The sequence below is a fragment of the Rhipicephalus microplus genome, chromosome 7 (genome assembly GCF_043290135.1).
Source record: "Rhipicephalus microplus isolate Deutch F79 chromosome 7, USDA_Rmic, whole genome shotgun sequence".
Taxonomy (NCBI): domain Eukaryota; kingdom Metazoa; phylum Arthropoda; class Arachnida; order Ixodida; family Ixodidae; genus Rhipicephalus; species Rhipicephalus microplus.
Window position 1 is genome coordinate 50,029,993 of NC_134706.1, and position 11,309 is coordinate 50,041,301.

The 11,309-nt window shown below is 46.6% G+C and overlaps 1 long non-coding RNA gene across 1 annotated transcript; it reads right to left on the minus strand.

Moving 5' to 3' along the window:
• Positions 1 to 3,675: 3,675 nt before the first annotated feature.
• LOC119179923 (uncharacterized) lies at positions 3,676 to 8,238 on the minus strand. Its single transcript, XR_005110907.2, has 2 exons — positions 8,092 to 8,238; positions 3,676 to 3,962 (listed from the first exon to the last, which is right to left on the minus strand). It is a non-coding gene; the product is annotated as an uncharacterized LOC119179923 (long non-coding RNA).
• Between the last annotated feature and the right edge of the window lie 3,071 nt (positions 8,239 to 11,309).

Below are 11,309 nucleotides of genomic sequence, written 5' to 3' on the forward strand. Positions count from 1 at the left end.
AGGTAACAAGGTAGTTATAAAGTGAGAAAAACAGGTATCCAAGCCCGTAGAGGTAAAACGGGGGCTTAATCAGGGCTGTTCTCTGTCACCCTTGTTATTCATTATGTACTTACAGGGATTAGAGGCCAAATTAGAGGGAAGTGGACTTGGCTTCAACCTCTCTTTCGTGAAACAAAGAAAATTTATTGAACAGGCTCTGCCAGCTTTCATATACGCAGATGATATAGTGATTATGGCCGACCACAAGGAAGATTTGCAGAGATTGGCGGACATCTGTGGTAATGAGGGAGATAGATTAGATTTCAGATTCAGTAAAAAAATCAGCAGTCATGATTTTTAATTATAATGAAGCTAGTGAGCTTAGAATACAGGAGGTCACGCTATAAATACAAATATCTGGGCGTATGGATAAGCAATGGGACTGAGTACCTAAGGGAACACGAAATATACGTGACGTCTAAAGGTAAGAGGAATGCAGCAGTGATGAAAAACAGGGCACTGTGGAATTACAATAGGTATGATATTGTGAGAAGGATATGACAAGGGGTCATGGTTCCTGGGCTGACGTTCGGCAATGCGTTCTTGTGCATGAGATCAGAAGTTCAAGCAAGATTAGAAATTAAGCAACGTGGAATAGGTAAGGTTGCCTTAGGAGCTCACGGGAATACACGAAATCGGGGAGTAAAAGGTGATATGGAATGGACATCATTTGTGGACAGGGAAGCTAGCAGCAAAAAAAAAAATTCGAGAAGTGATAGAGAAAAATGGGAGAGGAGAGTTGGGCTAGGAAGGTATTCAGTTACTCGTACATGAAGAATGTCGGTACAAAATGGAAGAAACGCGCAAGAAAGTTGACTGGTAAATACTTAGAAAACAGCAGGGGGCCAAACCAAAAAGAATTATCGGTCAAGAAAAAGGTGAACGAAGCTGAGACCGATACGTGGAAAATCAGCATGATTAAGAAGTTTGCACAAGAGATCTATCTAACTTTGAAGCAGGCAATCGCCAAGGAAAAGATGTATGATAATAGTCGGGGTAGTTCTCTACTGTTTGAGGCCAGGACGGGAGTATTGCGAACCAAGACATATCGCGCCAAATACGAAGGGGTAGACACGGTATGATGTGCGTGTGGAGAGGAGGAAGAAACTGCCGGACACTTGCTAATGTTCTCTAAAAGGCTTCACCCTATAGTTCAGAATGATGGCACAGAGTTTTTCAAAGCACCGGGGTTTATGGAGTGGGAGGGCAAAATAGACTTTAAGCGGGTAGAAATAACTAGAAGGAGGTTATCTGATTGGTGGCTAAAGTCAAAGCACGAGGGAAAATTAAAGCCTCAACTGTAAAGTACGAGTCCTCAACTTCACTATATACAAGAAAAAAAAGAAATCTAGTTTTTGGTTCACTAAGTATTACTGCTTGGTGGCGTCAGCCACCACCCGTTCTAAATGGCACAGCCATATCAACCCATCCATCCATCCATCCATCCATCCATGGAACGGTGCGGGAATGTAAACGCGCTGCCCGAAGCGGCCGGAACGGGAGCACTGCTGGGGCCGGGGCTGGTGGGGTTGAACAGGGCAGCTTTGCTTGTAGTGCAATATATTCAAAGGGACGGTGTTTCCCGCGAAGGTGAGAGTGAGGTAGTTGCCTCTGCGGGCACCAGACACTAGTGGCACAGGCAGCGCAATGTTGTCTGCAAGGTCCTCGAAAGGGATCGTTGGGTTCACTCCGAAAACCACGCCGACGCAGGTGTTCAGGTCGAGTTCTCTGGCCCGCACTTTGGTGTCGCAAGTCGTCCCGACCTGAAGTAGGGTGGTCAGATTGGCAGTAGGGTCAGTATCGACCGCCACAAGGTTTCGCCGAAAATTCACTCGGACTCGCTAGGTGGCTGGAAACCCCGAGAAAAGGCGGCAATTGCATCCCTCGACGCAGCCAGGAAGTTTGCCTTCTTCCCGATCGGCCGAAAAAATGATGGTGGCCCCACAGTCGGAAAGAGGAGGGTCGCCAGTGAAGTGGGAACCATCGGAACGCGGTGACGTGCTTGATGGCACAGACTGCGCACTGGGGGCGGGTGACGATTGCTCTGCAACCACGGTGTTGGAGAGGTGAGCGGAGGGGTTGTTGCTGGGACAATATCCCGTGCAGGAAGCCATGCCCGTGGAAAAGAGGAAGCACCAGTTTTCACTTTCGCTTCACTCGAAACCATCGAGAGGATGACAGTGTGATGGCTGCTGTCCTCTTGAGCTGCGTTTTTTTTGGATCGTGCAGGCTTAGATTATGCCTCTTGCTGCTGAGTTGGCATCGTTTTTGATGCCGAGGAGGCCGTGAGAGTATCCTCACAGCCTCCTTAGTTGCCTCTTAAAGGCGCCATTCGTAGACCTTACAGGGCTGCACGCGAAATGCGCGGAGCGAGGAACGGGGTAAAATCGAGAGCGCAGAAAGACGCGACCTACTTCGGTGAAATCTTGCGCGAATCTCCTTCTCCCTCTTCTGTCTCATCTATACGCATAGAGTTTCCTACATATACACTGGCAGGAACTCTGGCGCTGTCTGCGGGAGCTACAACTCATGAGGCTTCAGCGAGCACGGGAGTAGTTCACGGATTTACCTAGTTTTCGTACTTTACGTTCCTATTGGCGTCGCATGAATTCAAGCTGTTTTGTCGCAAAACAACAATAAGCAAATGTTCAGCAGCTGCGATTCAGCGCCTTAATATTCTAGACTTACCATTTTGAATCGGGTCACGGAGTTCGAAAGGGTTCATTCTTTCCTTCAATTCAAAGCCAAAACACAGCAACAAACGAAGCCACGAGTGTGATTTCCCGCCTGCAAGTTCGAAAACTAGGCAAATATCTGTACTACCCACCATTTCTATGGTCGCTTAACGACCGCAGTGCTAAAGTATCTCCTAAATAGTTTTATGAAACTCTTTGCCTCCCGGTATGTCTCCACGCGGCGTGTACACCGCCATGCGCATGCCCATTCCCTACTCCGCTCTGTTCTCTCCTCTTCATTTCTCCCCCTCACTCGCCTTGCAACGCCTACACAGGCAGTGTCTGCTAACGAGTTTTTTTATTGAAGGAAAACGGACTGCTCACGCTGCGCAACTGCCAACTTTCCATCCCGCATATATAAGCGCTAGATCTTGACCTCCAAGTTAATGCTGGGGGGACATTTTTCCTGCGCGTTGACGAACCACAAAAATGGCTGCGTACGCATTTACTAAAAGCGGACTGCAGGTCTATATGTCGAATAGGAGTCCCTCATTGCCAATTAGCAGTGATTAACATGTGACAGTATAGAAAACACCGGCCTACCTCTGCGTGCTTTGCGCCTCCCCAGTTTTCTCTTATGCGCAACGCCAGAATGTGCGCCAGCGGCAACCATGCCGTCTGTGTAATCATTAGAGCCCACTGCTTCGCATATACACAGGGTTCCCTTTAGTGGGACATAGAGTAATTTTTTAATAAACTGTAATCCATGCAAGTGTCCGGCGGCATTCCTCAGAATCATATGGTGGTTATGGTACATGAAATACCGCAAATCAGTCTTAGCGTCCTGCTTCTTACACGATGTATGCACGTTTCGTCGAGGGTGCTGCCTCGACTCTTCAGCTCGACTGCAAAGCCATACTTATATATGTAGATTTTTCAAAATATATACAGAATGATGGTGTACTAGGGCAAATTTATCCACTTTAATTAACAAAGAAGGAAATAATGTTCTCCTCAATGAGACAAGTGCTTTCTGTTCATTCAGTTGTCGGTATTCATATGACATATCTGTGGAGAACCATCTTGAATGCATTATCTTCTTGATAAATATGTGTATATGAGCTCAAAGGCAACTGAAGGCACTGACGATCCACTTATGTCAGTTTACTTTAGCGTAGTCACAACTACGATTGTATCCAGGAGTGCCTCCGAGTCTTCCGCGTCCTGTCCCGCTATATGGAGCACATCCTGTAATCCAAATGGTTGAAATCATTATGATAAGTGAGTACTATACAGACAATTAGCGGGAATAATACCTGGAACTAAAAAATTGCGTTCGCGTTCCTTCTGCTTGGAAGCATATTTTACCAGGAAAGAGTTCTTTGCCAGGGCCTATGAAGACTTCAGTGACGTATCTTCGTCATGGGAATGGCGTAAAAAATGTAGTCAGATGTCAAAACAATAAACGTTCCGGCAAAGGTAATCGAACCTATAAACTCTCGGTCCGCAACAACACATGCCGAGCAGGCTATTCACGTAACTGCACCAAGACAGTAGTGACTAACTTCTTTACAAACGCGAGTTTTATATCTGCCTCTTTCAACATATTGCTCCTATCTAGTGGGTGATGTAACACTCTCAGAGCAGTGAAGTAGTTAATCATTACTGTGCCTTCCGTGATTAGCATGTGCAACGCGTGTCGCTATATGTTCGTCGCAGCCTGCGCGTTTCGAGTAGAAGTGCAATTTTGACAACGCATGAGCGTACCACGAGGTGACCACCAAAGTTCAAGGGTTGGCCTCGCTCATAGCGTTCATCCAATGTAAAAATGTATCTGCGAGGCTAGCCTCTCTCAAGTGCCTGTACTTCCACGTTCATCGCTTAGGCTCACCCCCCCCCCCCCCAAAAAAAAAAAAAAAACTCGCTGCTGGCCTACAGGCGACACGACACATTTATTCGGTGAGAAACACATCTTTCACAGATGTGTGTAACGCCATACGTACGTGCCTCCGTACGAACGATCCGCAACGCGTTTTGCTCGTCGCGGGTGTAGGAGCGCTGCAAAGTAGGTCTTGCCGCAGCGGCGCGTTGACATCACGCTCCCCTCGCTCGCTTTCCTCGCAGGTGCACGCTGACGTCACTCTCTTCCTCAACCATAGCACGCTCACCGCAGCGACCACACCTGCCTGCTCCCACGCCCTCTCGCAACACACTTCTGTGCCGCTTCACCTTCTCCACCGCCCGAAAATATCTAGGTGGTTCCTGACGGGGGACGAGACTGTGCAGAATAAAAATGGCTACATGTTTGGCTGTAGATGAAGGGAGGCATGAAACTTCGGTGTACCGCGTGAGGTGGTCGATCTCAACTATGATTCAATGATTACCGTCTACAGTGCTTGAAAGGGAACCGTAGATGTCGATGCCGATACGGTCAAACAGTCCGGAGATACACCGCAAAATAAATAAGGGGCTGTTGGCGCCTTGAAGGGGAGTCTTTCGTGTATGGCGTGTAGATCAAGCCTGAACGTAGTGTCGAACAAAACGGTAAATACCACGCCAGTAGTATCGGAGGCATGTGTGAAAGTTTTTAAGAAACATGCGTGGCCACAATGCGGGTCGTCATGAAACGTTGAAAAATTTTGGATCACAGGTGACTTGAATGACGAGTAGCCACTGACGTCAACCGGATGTGTAGTTGCGTCGGTACAACACGTCGTCACAAGTGGTGAAGTTCTCGACTTGCCGACGTAACGTGGAGTAGAGGGAGAAAGGGTGCACCCAGCCTGGACATCTAGAATAAAAAACAAGCCATGGGTTCTTGCACTGCTCGGATGGCATGTCGGTGATGGTGATGACAGTGGTGTCATAAATTAGAATTGTGCAGTAGGCAGGGTCAGGAGACAGGGGTGAACAGAGTATGGCCTCTAATCCGCATGTTTTTGGCCGAAGCGATGCACTACGTGTATATCGTACTCTTGTAGGCGTAACGTCTACCGGGTGAGGCTACCACTCGGATCCTTTAGTGACGACAACCAGCAAACGGCTTAGTCGTCAGTCACGACGTCAAAAGGGTGCCCGTACACGTTAAGCTAAAATATATCGCCCAAAGAATAGTAAGGCATTCTTTTTAGGTGATGGAATAGCAGCTTTCGGCTTTGTTGAGCGTTCGGTTTGCAAAGACAATGGCGTACTCTTGGAAGCCGCCTTTCCGCTGCGCAAAAATAGCGCTCAGCTTGACATCACTAGTGTCTGTGTGGATTTCTGTGGATGCAGATGGGTCATATTGCCCCGGAATAGGCATTGATTTGATGAGGTGGCGCAGTTTGTTGAAGGTATCGTCACAAGTGAACGACCATGTCGAAAGATCACTAGAGCCGGGGAGGAGCTGATCATAGGGTGATGATCATCGCGAAATTGCGTACGAAGTGCTGGAAATAAGAAGAGAGGCAAATGAACCTTTGGAGCTAGTTCAAGGTAGTCGGTTTGGAAAAGTGAAATGGCTATATGTTTGGCAGGATCAGGTAAATTGCCGTGCTTCGAAAAGCCGTGGCCAAGAATGGTGAACGCACGAGTGGCCGAGTGGCACTTCTTCAGATTTCGTTGCAGCCCCACTACGAAAGGACAAGTGAGGAGATATTTGAGGTGGGTTAAATGTGTTGAAAATCTGTTGAAAAGATGACTCCGTGATTCAAATAACAAAAAAAATATTCTCCTTAAGGCCTCGAAAGATGGTGTTGTTCGTTCGGTCGAAAGTAGCTGGCGGGTGGCCGAGGCCCAAGGGCATGACTGTTAACTCGTACAGACCGTCGGGCATGAAGAAAGTTGTTTTTCTCGTGAACTGCATCCGCCATAGGTACCTGCCGGTATCAAGAGCACTCATCTAAAAAAGAGAAGAATTTCGCTCCGTGCAAGCAGTACAAGGCGTCGTCGATGCGCGGCAGAGAATAGACATCATTGCGAGTGATTCGGTTGAGACGACTGTATTCTACGGAAAACCTTATGGATTCGTCCTTTTCTTCAACAGCACAACTGAAGAGGCCCATAGACTTTTAGACGGTTCGATTATGCCACGTTTGAGGATGTCGCCGACCTGCTCATCGATGACACAGGGTTCGGCATTTGACACGCGCTATAAACGCCGTCGTAATCGTGCCTGTTGACTGGCATCATTACGGTGAACAACAGACGACGCTCGACCTAAGGAAGGCTGGTTGTTGTCAAAGGAGGCTGTAAAACACTGAAAGAGTTTTATCATCTGTTCCTGCAGCCAAGACATTAGGTGAGAATTGATTAATTTGCTCAATACGTCCTTAGCATCATCAGTGTCGGTTGAAGGGATAAAGGTGAAAGTCGATAGCGAAGGCTTTTCTGGAAGCATTGCGTCTTAGAAAAATCAATCTAAGATCTCGAAGCTCCCCAGACACTGGCCGCGTAGTAGGTTATATGGACAAGTAGAGACGTTGCACGTGCGTAATTAACCGCGGAAGCACTGGAAAAGCTGACGGTAAACGGGAGCAGAATGGTTCGGTGGCACGCACTAGCCAGAGATGGTTGAAACAATAGCGTCGAGTTTGGGGCAGTGGGCGAAAACACGGGCACTAGAACGGCTGACAAAGGCGTTATACGGACGTCAGCTGTGGCAACTATTTTAGTGGGACGGTGGTGCACGAGATAGTGATGTGATTTGATCGATTTTAGCGAGAGATTAATTGACGAGCATGCAAAGAGACAAGGCATCTTCGATGTAGCTGGTAAAGGCCTCGTCCTTGCACTGGACTCGACTACGCAGACACTGTATGGTGTGAAGTCCGCGCATGGCGGGACAACCAAAGACATTGACGATGGTTGTCTTAAAGGTTGACCAGCTGGTGACTTCACCTTCGTGGTTTTTAAACCAGAGGCTGGCCACATCAGCGAAGTAAAAACGCACTTCGTGAGCTTGTCGCAGTCATCTTTTTTTTCGGAATCGATTACGACTTTGTACGTCATGATTCAGTCTTCGACGTCATGCTCGTCGTTGCCACGAAATATTGGTGGATGGCGTGGCTGCGGCATGCCAGCACAGAAGACGGTCGTTGTTGTGGCAGCTTGCGAAGGGCCAGGATTAGTGACTGTGAACGGTGATAGTAGGGTCCGATTGCGAAGTTCCATGTTGATGGGAACCCGAGCTCCTTCACCACATGAAATAGCGGTGTTGTACGCACGTGCGCAAAAACTACAGCGACAGATTAAAGTCGACCACCTGCACCTTCTCAAAAACAGGAATACAGATGACTTAGTCTCATTAACTCAAATTGGTTGTGGTGGACTTGCCTTACCATCACTATGACGTCAAAACTAGTATGAAACAAACAGCAGAAGCAGAAAGAAACTTTACCTGCAAGGACAAAAGAGCAACAATCCTCTTGTATTAGGACCAGAATTACAAATGCAGTCAATAGGACCAATACACAGTAGCTTAAAACCATACCCATCTTCAGCGCGACACTCAAGGCGTTTCATGTTCGTTCATGGAAGCAGGGACCTTTTTATGCCGATTTGAGGGCGGACAGCCGAGACAATTGAGCCATGCACACTTCCTTGTTCTGTTTCTTTTTTTTTCGTTCCGACCCCATACAGTGACTTTTGGAAATAACACAATCGGTGTTTAAAGACGAAAGATGCATTTGCGAACTTGAGGCACATCGAGGATTTGATTTGTCTAGCAGCGTACGTTCCTGTATTACCTTCCTTGTCGCCTGTTTCACTTTTTTTAAACAAGATTGGCATAAGGACGTATGAGTGTATGAAGAATATGAGTGACAAGTTATGATAAGAATAATATATTATACCAGCTGCGTACCTCTTCATCTGGGTAACGTCGGTACATATTCACTTATCTCAGTGAATAACCTGTTCGCACAAACTCTTGCCATGGTCCGCTGCTTGTTAGTATGCTCCACAAGTCATTAATGTAGGACAGCGAAGCTAGGCCTTGAAAAGTTATCAGAAACGTCGTAACAACTGTGGGAGTTATTAGTTCTTGCTTGTCATGTGTAAATCTGTACGATATTTCAGGGCATCCTTCTTTGCGCTTCAGCGGTGCATTGTAACCACCGGGCTGCTTTTCGTCCTTCGTGTGACATTGCAATTTTTCGTCATCGCCTTCATTACTTCGTTGTAGCTGGGAAACTGGCTTGTTCAGCTCAAAAGTGTTTAATGCCGGGGCTTACACGGCTCCGCTGGCATATTTGCCTCACAGATATGGCGTTTCAAATCGTATAGGAACAAACTGCAAAGGAAAAAAAAACGAGAAAAAATTGGCAGATCCCACGTGGAGTGGGAATCGATGATATGCAAAACACGAATGAGAAATAATGATATGTCACTTTAAAATCACCAAAACGTTACGAGGGGGAGGTAAATTATGCCGTACACGCCTTTCATGTCATGATTATTCTGCTTGAATGTTTCGTTTACCTTCGTCATCTATTCACGTCGCGTGATGCCAAATTTAGTATATGTTGAGCTAGTGAAACGGCCGCGAGCACGCTATGAATGTGGTATGTGTTCATGTTCTTACATGACACGCGTGTCATGATTATCTTGTTTGCGCTAGTCATATGTCTTCTTCATCTATTTACATCACGTAACACCAAATTTGGTATATGTGGGGCTAGCAAAACGGCTGTGAGTGCATCATGAAGGGCCCAGTACACTTCGATGTAGCGTTGACGCGCATGCATGCTGGGCACAGCGAGGCTACGTTAGCAAAACGCGAGCACTCTATAGTCTGACGCCAGGCGCGACCAGCGTCCGTCGGCGCGGCCCGGCAGCATACAACGCGAAATGCGACATGCTACATTTCGCGCCGTTGCATTACCAAGAGAACGCTTCGTTTCTCTTTTTTCGTGACGGAGGCACACCGGATGCGCTGAAACGTGCATGCGTCAAAGCAACGTACGCAAAGCGGCGCGCGCCTTCGAGTATATGACAGGACCGGCACCTGGCCTGGCAACGCCAGCGTGATGCGACCTAATGAATGCTAGCGAGCACGCGCACCGCGTCCCTTCTAAACGTATTGGCGCCTCGACTGTGGCATGTAGTGATGTTGTTCCTACATGACAGGTATCTCATGATCAGCATGTTTGCACCAGTCACATACCTTCGTCACCTCTTTGCGTTACGTAATGCAAAATTTGGCATATGTGAAGCTAGTGAAACGGCCTTGAGCGCATCATCAGTGTGGCATGTAGACATGTTGTTACATGACACGCATCCCATGTTTATCATGTTCGCACCAGTACTATACCTTCGTCAACCATTCACGTCCAGTAATACCGAACTTGGTATATGTGACACTAGATAAACGGCCGCGAGTGCATCATGAGCGTGGCCTGTAGTCATGTTGTTACATGACATGCATGTCATGATTCTCTTGTTAGGGTCTGTCGCTTGTGTTCTCCATGCAATCATATCATACCACACCAGTTTTGCAACATGTTATCTGAACAAAACCACTGCAAGAGCTCCAGGACCATGAAATGTATATAATGGCATTCATGACATACATGCCATGACTTTCATGTTATGACTGATCAACTATGTTTCCCATACAGTCATGTTATGCCATACCAAGTTTGGTATTGATATCATGATTGAAACGGCCAGGAGAGCTAAAAGTCATAGGCGGCTAGATAGATAGATAGATAGATAGATAGATGGATAAATAGATAGATAGATAGATAGATACAAAGATAGATAGATAGATAGATAGATAGATAGACAGATAGATAGAAAGATAGATAGATAGATAGATAGATAGATAGATAGATAGATAGATAGATAGATAGATAGATAGATAGATAGATAGATAGATATGCTGAAAGTCGGAGTTTGCTAAGAAATGCTTCGCATTTAAAATAGTAACAGAAAGACGCACTTTGAGCGCAAGCTAACCAGAAGGGCTGCCACTTTAAACTCGCCGGGCGTAACGTCTTTGGTTTTAGCAAGGTTTGCTTGCCTTTCTAAATGCGAAGCATTTCTTAGCGAGCTTCGGCGACTTTGAGCGTATCTATCTATCTATATATCTAGCTGCCTACGACTTTTAGCTCTCCTAGCCGTTTCAATAATGGTATCGATACCAAACTTGGTATGGCATAACACGACTGTACGAAGAACATATTTGGCTAGTCATAACATGAAAATCATGACCCGCATGTCATAAATGTCATGATTTAAATTTAATGGACCTGCAGCTCTTGTGGTGGTTTCGTTAACATGGCAAGTTGCGAAACTGGCATGGTATGACATGATTGCATGGCGAACACAAGCGACAGACCCTAACATCAAAATCATTACATGCGTGTCATGTAACATGACTATGTTTCACGCTCATGAGGCGCTCGCGGTCGTTTCGTGAGCGTCACATATACCACATTGAATATTACAGTACGTGAATGGATGACAGAGGTATGTGACTAGTGCAAACCGGATAATCATGAGATTCGTGTCATGGAACAACATGACTACATGCCACGTTCATGAACTCGCGGCCATTTCACTAGCTTCACATGTACCAAACTCGGTATTAGGCGACGTGAACGGACGAGATAG